The following is a 13,003-nucleotide window of genomic DNA, read 5'->3' on the forward strand; positions in this document are numbered from 1 at the left end:
AGGGGAAGCATTGAAGAACAAGCAAGTGCAAGAGGGAGGGGGGAGAAAGAAAGGGGGAGGAAGAAGAGGGGGAAAAGGTGGCAGATATTTTGGCTAGAGACCATAGCAGTAGCGCGGGGCACCAAAGCGCGCTACTGCTATGTGTGCCAGCCAAAATATCTACTGGTAAGTAAAACTAGCTATAGCGCTTGTCCAAAACCCACGCTACTGGTAAAAGATTACACATAAAAGAAGTAGCAGTAGCGCTTCTTGGTGGACAGGCGCTACTGCTATTTTCTTAACAGTAGCGCTGGTTAGAGTACAAACGCTTCTACTATTTTTTGGCCGGGGGGTGTGGTGTGGCTAACTTACCAGTAGCGTGCCTGCTGGAAACCCACGCTACTGCTAAGTTGTACCAGTAGCACGCTTTATAACAGACGCTAGTGGTACTTATCAGTAGCGTGGGGTCCTTAACACGCGCTACTGGTAAACTTCTATGTATAAACCTTTTCCTAGTAGTGATAGGAAATGCCATAAGTAAGAGCAGCTATATCACGACCTCTTAAACCCTCCTTTAGTGTCCAGACCGACAACCTAAATACCACCCGGATAAAAAAACTCCATCCAACCTATTCCTACAACACGAGCCCAAACGTTTTGGCTGCCCAACGTCTCTCAAACCCAGCTCAAGTGGGAAGGATTTTGTGCTGTCGATGAAAATGGAGTGGAAAGTTTTCACTTTTCGGAGGAAAAATGAAAATGGAGAGGAAATATGAAAATGGAAACGAAAATTTGTAAAACAAAAATGGAAATGGAAATTTTTATGTGGAAATGGAAACAAAAACAAAATGGTATTTTCCGGTGGAACACACGCGGAAACGGAACTTTCCGTTTCCATTAATATGAAATTTCCGTTTCTACTATAGGCCCATGGCTGCTTTGTAGCCCAACTACCAAACAACACACAATGACACAATGAGTAGAATGAGCACAGTGTATCATTTGAGTACCAACTTTTACTACCACACACATACTCAGCTAGACTCTATACGGAATTGTCATGTACTACTACAATACTACCCTATGTTACCAACACAACCATATTATTTTGTAGCCATGTTAAGAATTCCATCAATTTGTTTGTTTTTTGTCTGTATTTCTCTATGATTCAAGGGGGTTTTAAGTTCCAATCAACACACAATTTTATTTCCATGTCCGCTCTGTATTCGCTTTGTGTTTGTTTCCGGCAGTATCTGTTTCCATATTCATTTCCGGGGCTTCTGTATTCGTTTCCGCTTCTGTAAAATAATATGAAAACAAATATGGTAGGACCCAGTTCCATCCGTTTCCGCGCCGTTTTCATCCTTAGCTATCGGACATGCCCAAGCGTGTCCACCACATTAGACCGGCCGAACCAATCCCCACATATATCCCGTCCATAGCTGCACCCCGGGCCAAGCCCTACCCATTTTTTCCATTCCACTTTCAGTCCTCTTCGGGCAGCTCCTCTCCAGTGACCTATCACCATTTCCGGCATGGCAGACAATGGATCTGAGTCCGACAACTCCTGATCAGTCGACTGGACCTCGTCCCTTGCACAAACGAGGAGGAGATAGCCGTCTGGCTGGATCTACATCGGTCACGACATGATAATCAAGCGTCCAGGCCTCTGTCCCATATGAGCCAGTGGGGCTTGGATCCAGCAGCATCAATGCACCCGCTTTGGAGACGGAGCCGCTGCCGACAGCGGCATCTGAGGAACCCCTACATTGGGTCATTGTCCTTACAATGTTGCCCTTCGAGTCCGAGGCCCGGGGTGCCTGCAGTACCCCCCGTGGGAGGGCCAAGGTGCGCCGTGTTGAACAAGCCTACGGAGGACAAGGCCACGACAGACAAGGTCGTGGATGATATCTCTGCTTGGATCCTAATGAAGCGATAGGCCTAGGTAGTGCATGCGCTCGCGGTGGAGAAAACCCGAGTTGTCCTTGCCCTCGATGTTCTGGCACCCAAAGAGGAGGGGGAGGAGACAAGTGTCGTATCTCACAACTCTAGCTCCGATGCCGAGCAGATCCGTCTTGACCATATGTCGTCTTCAAGCGCTACAATATCCACCAACCAGACAATGGTAAGGGTAAGAGCGACAGTGGGTGAACTTCCTCCATAGTCTGATTTTAACTAGTAGAACATGCCTAATTTTGGTACTCCGATGGCAGGTACAACAAACTCTCCTATGATATGTCTTGTATGAACTATGTGCATGTCCTATGTGAACTCTGATTTATGTCTTGTGATCTACGTTGCATGATATTGTATGGATTTGGAGGTTTGCATATGACGGGGTGGTTGTTGACACGGATAAATGAGGGGTGACCGGACGCGTCCATGGACATGTGTAGGTCAAATCAGGGCATTGTGGTTGTAGATGCTCCAAGGCAGTGGCAAAGAGGATTTCCTGTTCGAGTAGAGGAACCCAACCGGCCACACGAGAACAGAAGTGCGGAACTTGCTCATAAAATTCCAATCAAAATACATGGCCTCGAATGTTTATTCACATCCGCTATAACCCTGGCCCTCAAGTGATCATCAAAATGATCGAAGTGCAATGCTGGCACATTCTTGTCAATCTGCCATGCAATCGACAAAGTTCACTTATCATCATGAAGATTGAAAGGGAGATTCACCACCCAAGCCCACATATGTAGCCCATCAAACTTAAGCTTCAAGGATCGCATGCAACCCTCAAATTCAAATAGCGCCACATCATTCTTGCTGATATGCCAGGACGAGCCCTCTCACACACACACGAGTGCGATCTTTCTAAATTGCGAACTTCACTAAGAACATATTTTTTCCTAGAGATCGAAAAAGCAATCGCTTAGGTTTACCCCAAGCTAGAGAAAAAAACTCTAGAGATCGTCTGGATATAGAACATGTCGCAATGTTGGACCTTTCCCACCAATATCCACTTCCCCTCGCCCTTCATCTCGACCATGAATCACCAGAGGTGTAGCTTCCTCCTCGATAATGTCCAGTTTCCCCAAAACTTGCTCCAACTTAGTCCTCGTGGCCCTAGGCGATAAAGGCATCATTTTGATTGCCGTACTCGGAAGATGTTGGCATCTCCACCGGCAATCCGGTGTGCATCGCCAACTTGATCCATGGGTCGCGATAAAGTCCATATGTAACCCTAATCGCCTCACTCCGTGCTACGTTTTGTGTGTGTGGTGGTGGTGCTGGCTGGGGCGGGGTAGCAAACAAGCTTTCATCCACCTGTGTTTTAGTATGTTATATGTTAGTACTGATTTGGTATTGTAGATGTTTTTTTCTATAAATGTTGTCAAATAAATAGTTTGACTTACGACAGAACTTGGACTAGTCATTGGGGAAGGAGGCAGTATAAACCATACCTTAGTCAAATGTAGGTACGAGCACGAGATTCTTTTTCTTTTACCCCGACACCGTAGTTCTACGGTAATTTTCGTCAATTAAAAGTTGTGTACATACCAGGACAAGAGCATCGAATTCTGGTCCAGAAGTGTGATTCAAATGTAGGTACGAGCACAAGAAGCCTCCACCGTGAACTCACCAAACATTAAAGATGCTATCTCATCAGTTGTAGGAAGGCTAAATTGTGGGCCATCAGATTCTCCAGGGGCAACTAAACGAATGGCTATCTCAGCATGCCTATTGGCTGCTAGTATTTCTCTAGCTGATCTAAACGTTTTGACATAAGAATTGTGTGTATCAAGCATATGCATCAAGCCTTCAACAATAGATTCATCTAAACCACCATCACTCCTTTCACCCTTTTCTAAAGCCTGAATCCTGTTCTACACCTCATTCTGGGTATCATATATATAGAGTTCGGCATACTTAGGGGTATTTCCTTCCTTAGGCATAAGAGATCCCATTCGATGACAAACCTGCCCGTTTATTTTGTATATATTTGGACCATTACCATCATTTACAGAACGGTCAACAGTAGTTCCCATGGAAGTAAATGCAAAGAGGCAGTTGTACTGACGAATTTTTTTATAAACTCTCTGCTACGCGAGGGACCATTGTATCTCTGCAACTCAGAGATAAACAAGGGTGGCTTTTTAAAAGGTGTAATATACACCTTACCACCCTTGCAACATTTGTTGTAAACCACCCGCCTTAGCGTAATAGCAGATTCCGATCTCACCCTCTCCTCGAACCAGAAGACTGCACCACAGCTGGTACATTTGTAGTCTGGGCCACCGTAGAAAGATCTATTTCGGTACCCAGCTGCAAATTTATCTTGACTCAGTAACAATGGTAAATCAGCAATGCATCATACAATAGTTTCTAGGCATATCGGCACTCAGCATACCTTTCAGCATCTCATACTCCTCAGCCGTGAATCCAACCCAGTCAGCACTTAAGGGCGATCCAATGGCAGGCCCCTTTCCCCTAAGGCTATCAACAACCACCCTACATCTCTTTCTATTACGGGACGTAATTTTTGGACTAAGAACGGGGAAGAAACCATCATCTAAAAAACAAAGGGCCTGTCACAGGTACGAAGAGGAATCGAGAGAGTGCAGGAGGCACACCTATAAAGGAAAAGGACTTATTTTAAAAGGGCACCCCGTACATTTTCTTTTAGGTAGGCCTAAGGATATGTAGGGCAACGGTGAGTCATAGAAAGACAGCCTTCGTTGAACAACATGGCGCGGAGGTGGTTGACCGGTGCTTGAACTGGCCTTACGATGAACAGAATGATGCTGAGGCATGACTCACATGAACGACATGAAGAACAGAACAACCATAACACACTGCAAAAGGAACATAACACAAAGAAAGGAAATCTAATCAGGCGCATTAAACATCAAAAAGGCATACACCTAGACCCAGGAACAGAATTCAAAAGACAAGGTTCTATAAAGGGCATGGAACATTTTTTTATATGAAAGGGAGAGGCATCCCAAAAGTAAACTGTAAGCCTTCTTAAAAATACACAGGCAGAAGGAAAAGGCAATCAAACAAATCCGAGCGACGAAAAAACAAGAGAGAGAGAGAGAGCAAGTACATGAAACACCTTCCCAAGAGCCCATGGGAAACTATAAGCCCAAACAAACAAGATTCTCTAAAGTTTGTGGCCCAAGAAATACCTTCCCAAAAGCCCATGAAGAACCAGAAGCCCTAAAGGAACAGGGTCCTCTAAAGCCCGTGCTAGTTTTTTCTCTATAAGAGAAGGGGGCGGTCCAAAGACCAAAGACCCAGCCGAGGAAGAATCAATAAACAAGTAACATATTTATTATTTGGGCACATGGGAAGAGCATTGAATCCAAATAAGAAGACTATTATTATTTGGGCACATGGGAAGAGCATTGAATCCGAAGAAGAAGACTATTATTTTCGGTCTTGCAAAACATAGAAAGAAAACACTGTAAGAGCCATATAGAAAGCCCAAGGACTTTATTGCATCAGAGGAATGAACCAATTCAGTACAAAGTAGGCACATAGGCCCAAATAGGAAGCCCAGAAAAGATAGCTAAAGAGATTGAAGAGAGGAAAGCATCTGAGAGCACATTAGACCCCAGTCAAACTGGGCCAGAACAGGGCTAACATCTGGATTTATCTCTGTCTCCACAGACGTACGGTGCAAGCACAATAGCTCTCTCTCCAAGTGACCAACACGCCGAATGGCAGAGACTGCAGCAGTTATGGAAGAACGAAGGGAGCTCCTATAGGCCATCATACAGTCATAATTATAGTCTTGAACCACAAACCCATACAGATGCTGCAAAAAACTTATAGTGTGGAGGGCAGCTTGTTCATAAGCATGGACAAAACCACACCAGGATGAGCTCCAAAAAAATTCTCGTCGCGGAACCGGAGCAGAATTATCCCCTGGAAGCTCCAGTTCTACCCCAGCAAGAACGGACCCATCCTCCGTGACCTCACACAGATACAAAAGCGCCGGCAAAGAACACTGAGCCACCACGGCTTCCAAAATGGGTATAACAGTTGAAATAAGAGCACACATCCTGCTCACACACAACGAAATTATAAAAAAACTGAAAATAACACAACCCCCAGAGTAGATCCGGAATACACTACTAGGAAAAGGCCTACTAATGGCGCACCAGTTTTGCCTACTAATGGCACATCACTGGTGCGCCATTAGTATCACGCCACTAGTATTTATTACTAATGGCGCACCACCCAGTGCGTCATTAGTATATAACACCATGCGCCATTAGTATGCCTCCCAGTGGCCATATTTAACCATGTGCTTTGGCACACTAATGGCGCACTGCGGATGGATGCGCCATTAGTATACTTGGCATACTAATGGCGCACTGTTTGGTGATGCGCCATTAGTATACTTTGGCATACTAATGGCGCACTCTGTAGTGATGCTCCATTAGTATGAATATTATGTTTTATTTTTTTATTTTTCTGATTTTTGCACAGGTTACAAAATATATAATTTGACAGAATATAGACAGTAGCACACAACAACAGCAGATTCATCGAATACAATAGAAGATTAGTCTCCGAATACAGTTCATCATATTAGTCTCCGAATTCAAAAGACCGAACAAAGATAAAACATTACAAGTCTCGAGACCGCGAGTATCGAGTTTGTCTTCACATTACAAGTCGATATCGATCATCTAAACTACCATCACATAGAAGAGAGCTGCGGTCATCACGATGAGCATCATCGCGATGAAACTGGTCTTCATCCGGTTCCTCCAACGCTCCCTCCTCTCTCCCTCTAGATAGCGAGCGTATCTAGATTCCGCCTCTGCCCTAGTGGTGTACCCTTTGTAACTGTTACCGCTGAAACAGTGAACCTGTTTCCGACACTCCTCCCAGTCGTCGTAGACTCCGGGAACCTTACCCTTGTACACGACATACGACGGCATCTCTATGCACAAGCCAAACAACAGACAATACATACATAAGCAATATATAAGTATGCAACAAAAGGATCGGAAGAGAAAAGCAAGACATTAATAGCACGATTCATGGTCCTACTAATAAATAGCATTGATTACATCTAAGTTGAATGACTGTCCAAACCAAAGAGACATACAATTCCTTAAAGTTTAATTACAACATGAGTCAATCAATGTTTCAGAACTACACATCACTACTTTTGACTCGACTCATGGACAGGAGCGTGGATGAAGCCGCCGTCTATCGTGATGGTCATGAAATCGCGGGCGTTGTCAGCCTGCATTTGTAGCATTCCGTCTATCTCAATGTTGGATGGTTGATATCTGAGGAAGAACTGCCCCGAGGTATGAAGGACATCTTGATGGATGATGTCCGCAAACTCCGACTGGATGCGAAAGAATTCTTGTCTGATGTCCGTGTCCTGGATTGCCGACAAGCTCGCGGCCCAATCTTTGAGATTATTTGGTAGCAGAAGGTGATGATGGTCCCTTATGATCGCCCGCATGTGATGGAGGGCGTAGTAGGCATCCTTCTGACCGCCAGGCGCCTGCTTGACGCAGCAGAACATCGTATTGTGGGCGAACACGTGCTTGCTGTACTTACGAACTGCCCTGGTGAAGGTGCCTCCAGATTTGGCGTAGCCGGGGAGAACATCATCAAGAACTTTCTTGATATTTGTGTAGTCTATCTTAGAGTTACGCTTCGGGTCGAAATAAGTGGCCATGGAATATTTCGGGCTTAAGAGGATGAGTGTGCAATGTGTGTCACTGCACAGAACACGAAATGTTAGAAAAAAAAGAACGATCGAAATCTAAGAAATCATATGTTACGGGGCGGTTAAGGGATGACTTACTCGGAAAAGTAAGCCACAAGGAAGTTATCCTTATCTGGGTTTGCCAGAATGACGTCTTCGAGGTGTGAACTTGCGACTTGGCGGTCCCCAGCGCTGCTCAAGAGCTTGGCACGCATGTAGAAGGGGTCGACGATCACGATGTCCGGGGTCTTGTCTCTAATGATCCGCATCTCCATACTCAGCGAAAACAGCCGAACGAAGGTGTAGTGCAGCGGATGAAGGTTGAACATAGCAAAGATGTCATCAAACCGCAGGACGATCGTACCCCCGATGGCGCCATCCACAAAGCACTTGCCCTCTGGCACCTTGGCCATGAAAACAGGGTATGCCACATCATTCTCTCTGAGACGCCGCTTCTCCAAAGAAAGAACACTGTCATGCAGACTCCGCATAGCACCGGTTGCAGCATTGAGCATATTTGTCGGTAGCATCGCCCTACCCGCCACATGCACCCTCCTCGAGATATCCTTAGGTGAAGGTGGCCCGTCCTGAGCACGGATCGTACTCAGTGCCGGCTGTTTCGCACCGGCGCCCTTTTTAGTCTGCCGTTTCCGGCCCTTCTTCTTGATCTGCTGTAATGGGACCGAGTTCTGCTCACAGACCATCTTCTTGAGCGTGTTGGGGCTAATAATATTTGGCACCTCCACTATCTGAGGCTCGGTGAAGGCGGCAGCTGGAGGCGTCTCCTGAGAACTGAATGCCAGACGACGCCTGTTGCAATTGGGTTTCTCCGCCGTACCAGCTAGATCGCGGTCGTCTTGTTTGGGTTCTTGAGAAGGAGGCCCACAGAACTCATCACCGTACCCATGTTCGACAAAGTACTTATCGACGTTGGTAAATGTACCATCGTCGTTGTCATCGTCATCCGGATCCTATGCCATATGCATGCCCGGATCCTGTGCCATAGGGATGTCCGGCATGTCCGGTAGCGTTGCGGCGTTCTTGCCATGGCTTGGTGCCGGCACGACTGGCGGTCTTGTCTGTGGGGTGGTGTCCCCCACCCCCAAACGAATCTGGCTCTTCGGCCAAAGCAGGGGCCAGCTTATGCAGGCGCTGAGCGTCATCACATCTTCTTCGTTGGCCCCAGCGGGTCGAATCGGAGGTAACAGCTCGTCGCAGCCTGGCAGCACCCGAACCACTTCAACCCTATACATTGTGGGTGGCATCGAATTACCGTGGAACATGGGGTTGCCCAGTTGAATGATTCTGCCCTTGGCGACATCGACCAACTCGCCGCCCACGAAGTGCAGGAGAGTGCAAGGAACGTCGGCGGCACCCTGCGAAAACATGTAGGGCATCAGGGATGCCCAGTCAAAGGCAAGGAGATGAAGTCCTCGGCCGAGAGGCTTAGTTACCGTGATGCCATTAAGCTCGGCTAATGTCGAGGCACCACCGACGGTGGGCGTGCAACAGACGGAGGGGCCGCTTGCTGGCGAGGTGTCGGTCGGTGTACACCCGGGTGCATTAAGCTCCAATGCCGGCGTCGAAGACACCAATACCGCCGCCGCCGGAGACACCAATGGCGCCGCCGCCATAGACACCAATACCACCGCCACCGGAGACACCAATGGCGCCGCCTGCGCATTGTGCGAGTTGCTGGCCATGAAGCTGGGAATCGGGGGCGGCCCCTGTTGGCCACCCGCAATCCACGTCGTTATCCCATGAATCAAGGTAGGCATAATGCCGGTGAGCGTAGATCCCAGTTGTTGTTGCACTTGCTCTTGGACCATCTCCGGAATCCACGCCACTTGCGCCTTGAGTGCTTCAACCTCACGTGACTGGCTTTCCAAGCTGGTCTTTTTCTCCTTTCACCCACCAGCGACATAGTATGACAACCATTTTGTGGACAAGCGTTTGTCGGCCACACGACCAGCTGACGTCGGCTTATTGAGCTTATCCCTGTTTTTCATTACGTTCAACACCCTATTCAAAGGGGTGTCGAATGGGGAGCTCTAAGACGACCCCGCGCTACTGCTTTCTTTGTCCCGCGGAAGGAACGTGAACCATTTAGAAATATTGGGGATTAATTAGAATGCAACCATATGGAGCTAATTACGCGGGGGTGTATTCCTTACCAGAACAAGCTCAAGCTCCTTGGTCTTCGGATCCGTGGTAAGCTCCTTTGTTACCGGGTCCTCCTTGTACCGGGCCCTGAGAAAGTTCCTGGTCTACTTGTCACTGTATTTGTCGAAGCGGGGCGGTAGGCCTTGCTCGGCACGCTCCGCGTCCTCCTTGTCCCATACAGGCTCCGCCACTCTGTAACCGCCGGGACCGAGTTGGTGGACCCTTATGTTCAACTGCCGCATTTCTTTCCCCCACTGACTTGATTCGGAGGTTGCGGGGCTCTTGCACTTGATCTTGAACTCCTTGTAGTCATCTTCGCTAATCAAAGGATATTTCGCCTTGATCTTCTCATAACTATCACCTTTGTCAATCATTGCCTTCACCGTTCATTTCCAAGTAGACAGGGCCGTGCTCATTGTCGTGAGGGCGGCACCGTTCATTTTATTACCCGAGAGGCGTGTGTTTGCGAACTCAGCGGGGAACTTGTATCATTCGTGCAGCTTCGTGAAGAGGAGGCTGCGCAAATTCCCTCGGTCCTTATGCCTTAGGTTCTCGGTGTTGATCGAGGCGGTGCTCCGGAGAATGCACCCGAGCTGAATCGAGTACCCCTTGACTACGTGTTTGGGCACCGTCGGATGCCCGTCGGAGTTCACTTCAGTAAATTCCTCCCTGACGGTGCCGAGCACGTTCGGGCGCCGGTCCTTCCGTTGCCTCTTCGGTTGGCTGCCATCTGTGCGTGCGCCGCCATCATCAGTGGTGGCATCCACGGCGCCATCATCAGTGGTGTCATCCCCGACGCTACTAGGGGTTGTGTAGTCAGGATTGGTGTCTTCCGCGGCGTCCTCATAGCGGTGAGGTTCTTCCTCCAACTCCTGGGACAGCTCCCAGAATTGCTTGCCACCCGAACCGCCGGCCTCATCGTTGTTGGCCATGTTTCGCTCTAAATAGGAAAAAAGTTTGGTCAACAAGTTGGTTATTGTCAAGGAACAAGATCATGGTCTCATCATTTAGGGTTTGTCGACACCGAGGCATCCTAAAAGCTAAGCTTTTATCATTTAGGGTTTGTCGACACCGAGGCACCCTAAAAGCCTAAGCGTACATCATTTAGGTTCTCATCGACACCAAGGCACCCTATAGAAGCCAAGTTAAGTTTTCATCATTTAGGGTTTATCGATGCCGAGGCACCCTAGGTTGGGCCTAATCACTTGGCACTAATCACTTGGCTCTATTGCCACCTATGTTGGTTTTATCATCTAGGGTTTATTGATGCTAAGGAAAATTCTAAGTTGGGCCTAATCACTTGGCTCTATTGCCACCTATGGTTTAATGCAGCAAGAATGGCGGGGCAGTTGATCCTACTTAACTAAGTACTAAGATACCCCGGCCCATGCATTAGTCGCAAGTACCCCATATGTCCTATTTTTAGCAAAGTCATGCTAAAATTCACGGAAAATTTCAGCATGACCTTTGCTGAAAATAGGACATATGGAGTACCCGAATTTGCCGGAACAGAAGTTAATCGACATTCCGGCAAACTCAAGGGCCTCTCGGGGTACCTGCAAATTCATCACGACACAATGGTAGGAGACAAAACCCAGCAAACTAGCGGAGTTACTGACGTGTTTACAGAATTTTTTTTCTGTAAAAGATATTCATCATCTTTGCAAGTCTTTCTCAATGTGATCACAAGTAATTCAGAGGCATCACAAGTAATTCAGAAATTGTGAAACAAGCCTTTTAATGTACGAACTTGAAAGAACTACTGAGGCTTTTGCGACAGTTCAGAAAAGTAATGATCAATTCTCTCTATTTCTGTTTCTAGTTCACATAGTTTGGTAACTTGGATGCACAAAGGCTATTGGTGCAGTATCATAAGGTTCCATATCATGTAGAAGAAAAAAAGATAGGTGACAATAGCAAGCACACATCTGAGCAGACATTAGCAATATATGACAAAAATGTACATGTTGATTAACAAGCTTGGGCTTAGCAGTAATATTCTGAGAAAATATTTTCTTGAAGCCTGAACAACTAGCTTTCCTTTTTAAAAACAGAACCAAAACCATGACACAATCACTTGACTACATCTATGCAACATGCATAATGCAAGTACCAACTAGTACTTCTATTCAACTCCTTCTACTTATATCTAATACAGACAATAGTCCAGACAACTCCCAACTCCTAACTAAAGATTAGCAGCATTTGCAAAATACAATAGTTTCAGTAAACTCCTAACTGAATATTAGCAGTAGTTACAGAGTACAACAGTTTCAGTAAACTCCTAACTGAAGATTAGCACAATAGCACTGTCAATGCAGCAAATAATATCGACCAGTACATATCTTGTAAAATTCATTTTCTGCTGAACAAGTATGTGTGTGTGCAATTATGAATTCATTGGCAGGAACAAGTTACTCCATGACATCAAGTTTAAAATTTATTGACAGCAAGCACGTGGAGTAGCAAGTTCAAAATTACAGAATGTATTACCGCAAGCAAATGTACTCCAAATGGCACCATCAGTTAATCATGTACTCCAAATATTCAGGACAGAGCATTCATTCAGATTCGGCAAGCTAGTACTCCAAACTGTATGTAAAATGTGCTCCTACTAAAAAAACAGGACATTGTGCCTGTCAAATATGCAGTTCTCCTTATCAACCTACCTACCAGTAACAAAACCAAAAAAACTCATGCAGCACCTACATGAGTAGCAGGAGTATTTCTGAATTGTGATGATAGGTTATTAATTTCTTACAGAGTGCACCATTTAAAGGCATTGATGTGTTTATTTATCTGCAAGACACCCTTTGTACTGAAAGTATCATGACATGTTTTTGCAAGCAAGGAGCAGGGCAGGGCAGGGCACCCTTTGTACACAAGCAAGCAAAGATCAGAGCAGAACCTAAGAGGTCGACAAGTAGTTTGGCGCAGGGTGCGGACCGACCAGCGAGCGGGCGGGGCAGGAGGCAGCGGATGACGGCGAAGACGGCGAAGCAGAGGCAGCGGGTGACGCCAGAGACCAGCAGTTGCGCGAGGAGGAGCATGAAGAAGGCGCAGACGTCATAGATGGTGGAGGCGTTGGTGTCGTAGAGGCACCGGAGACCTTGCCCTATGAGACAGAGAAGGGGCCGTCAGCCCTGGCGCAGGCGGGGGGGCATGGGGAGG

This window comes from Triticum dicoccoides, chromosome 6A (assembly GCF_002162155.2).
Source record: "Triticum dicoccoides isolate Atlit2015 ecotype Zavitan chromosome 6A, WEW_v2.0, whole genome shotgun sequence".
Taxonomy (NCBI): domain Eukaryota; kingdom Viridiplantae; phylum Streptophyta; class Magnoliopsida; order Poales; family Poaceae; genus Triticum; species Triticum dicoccoides.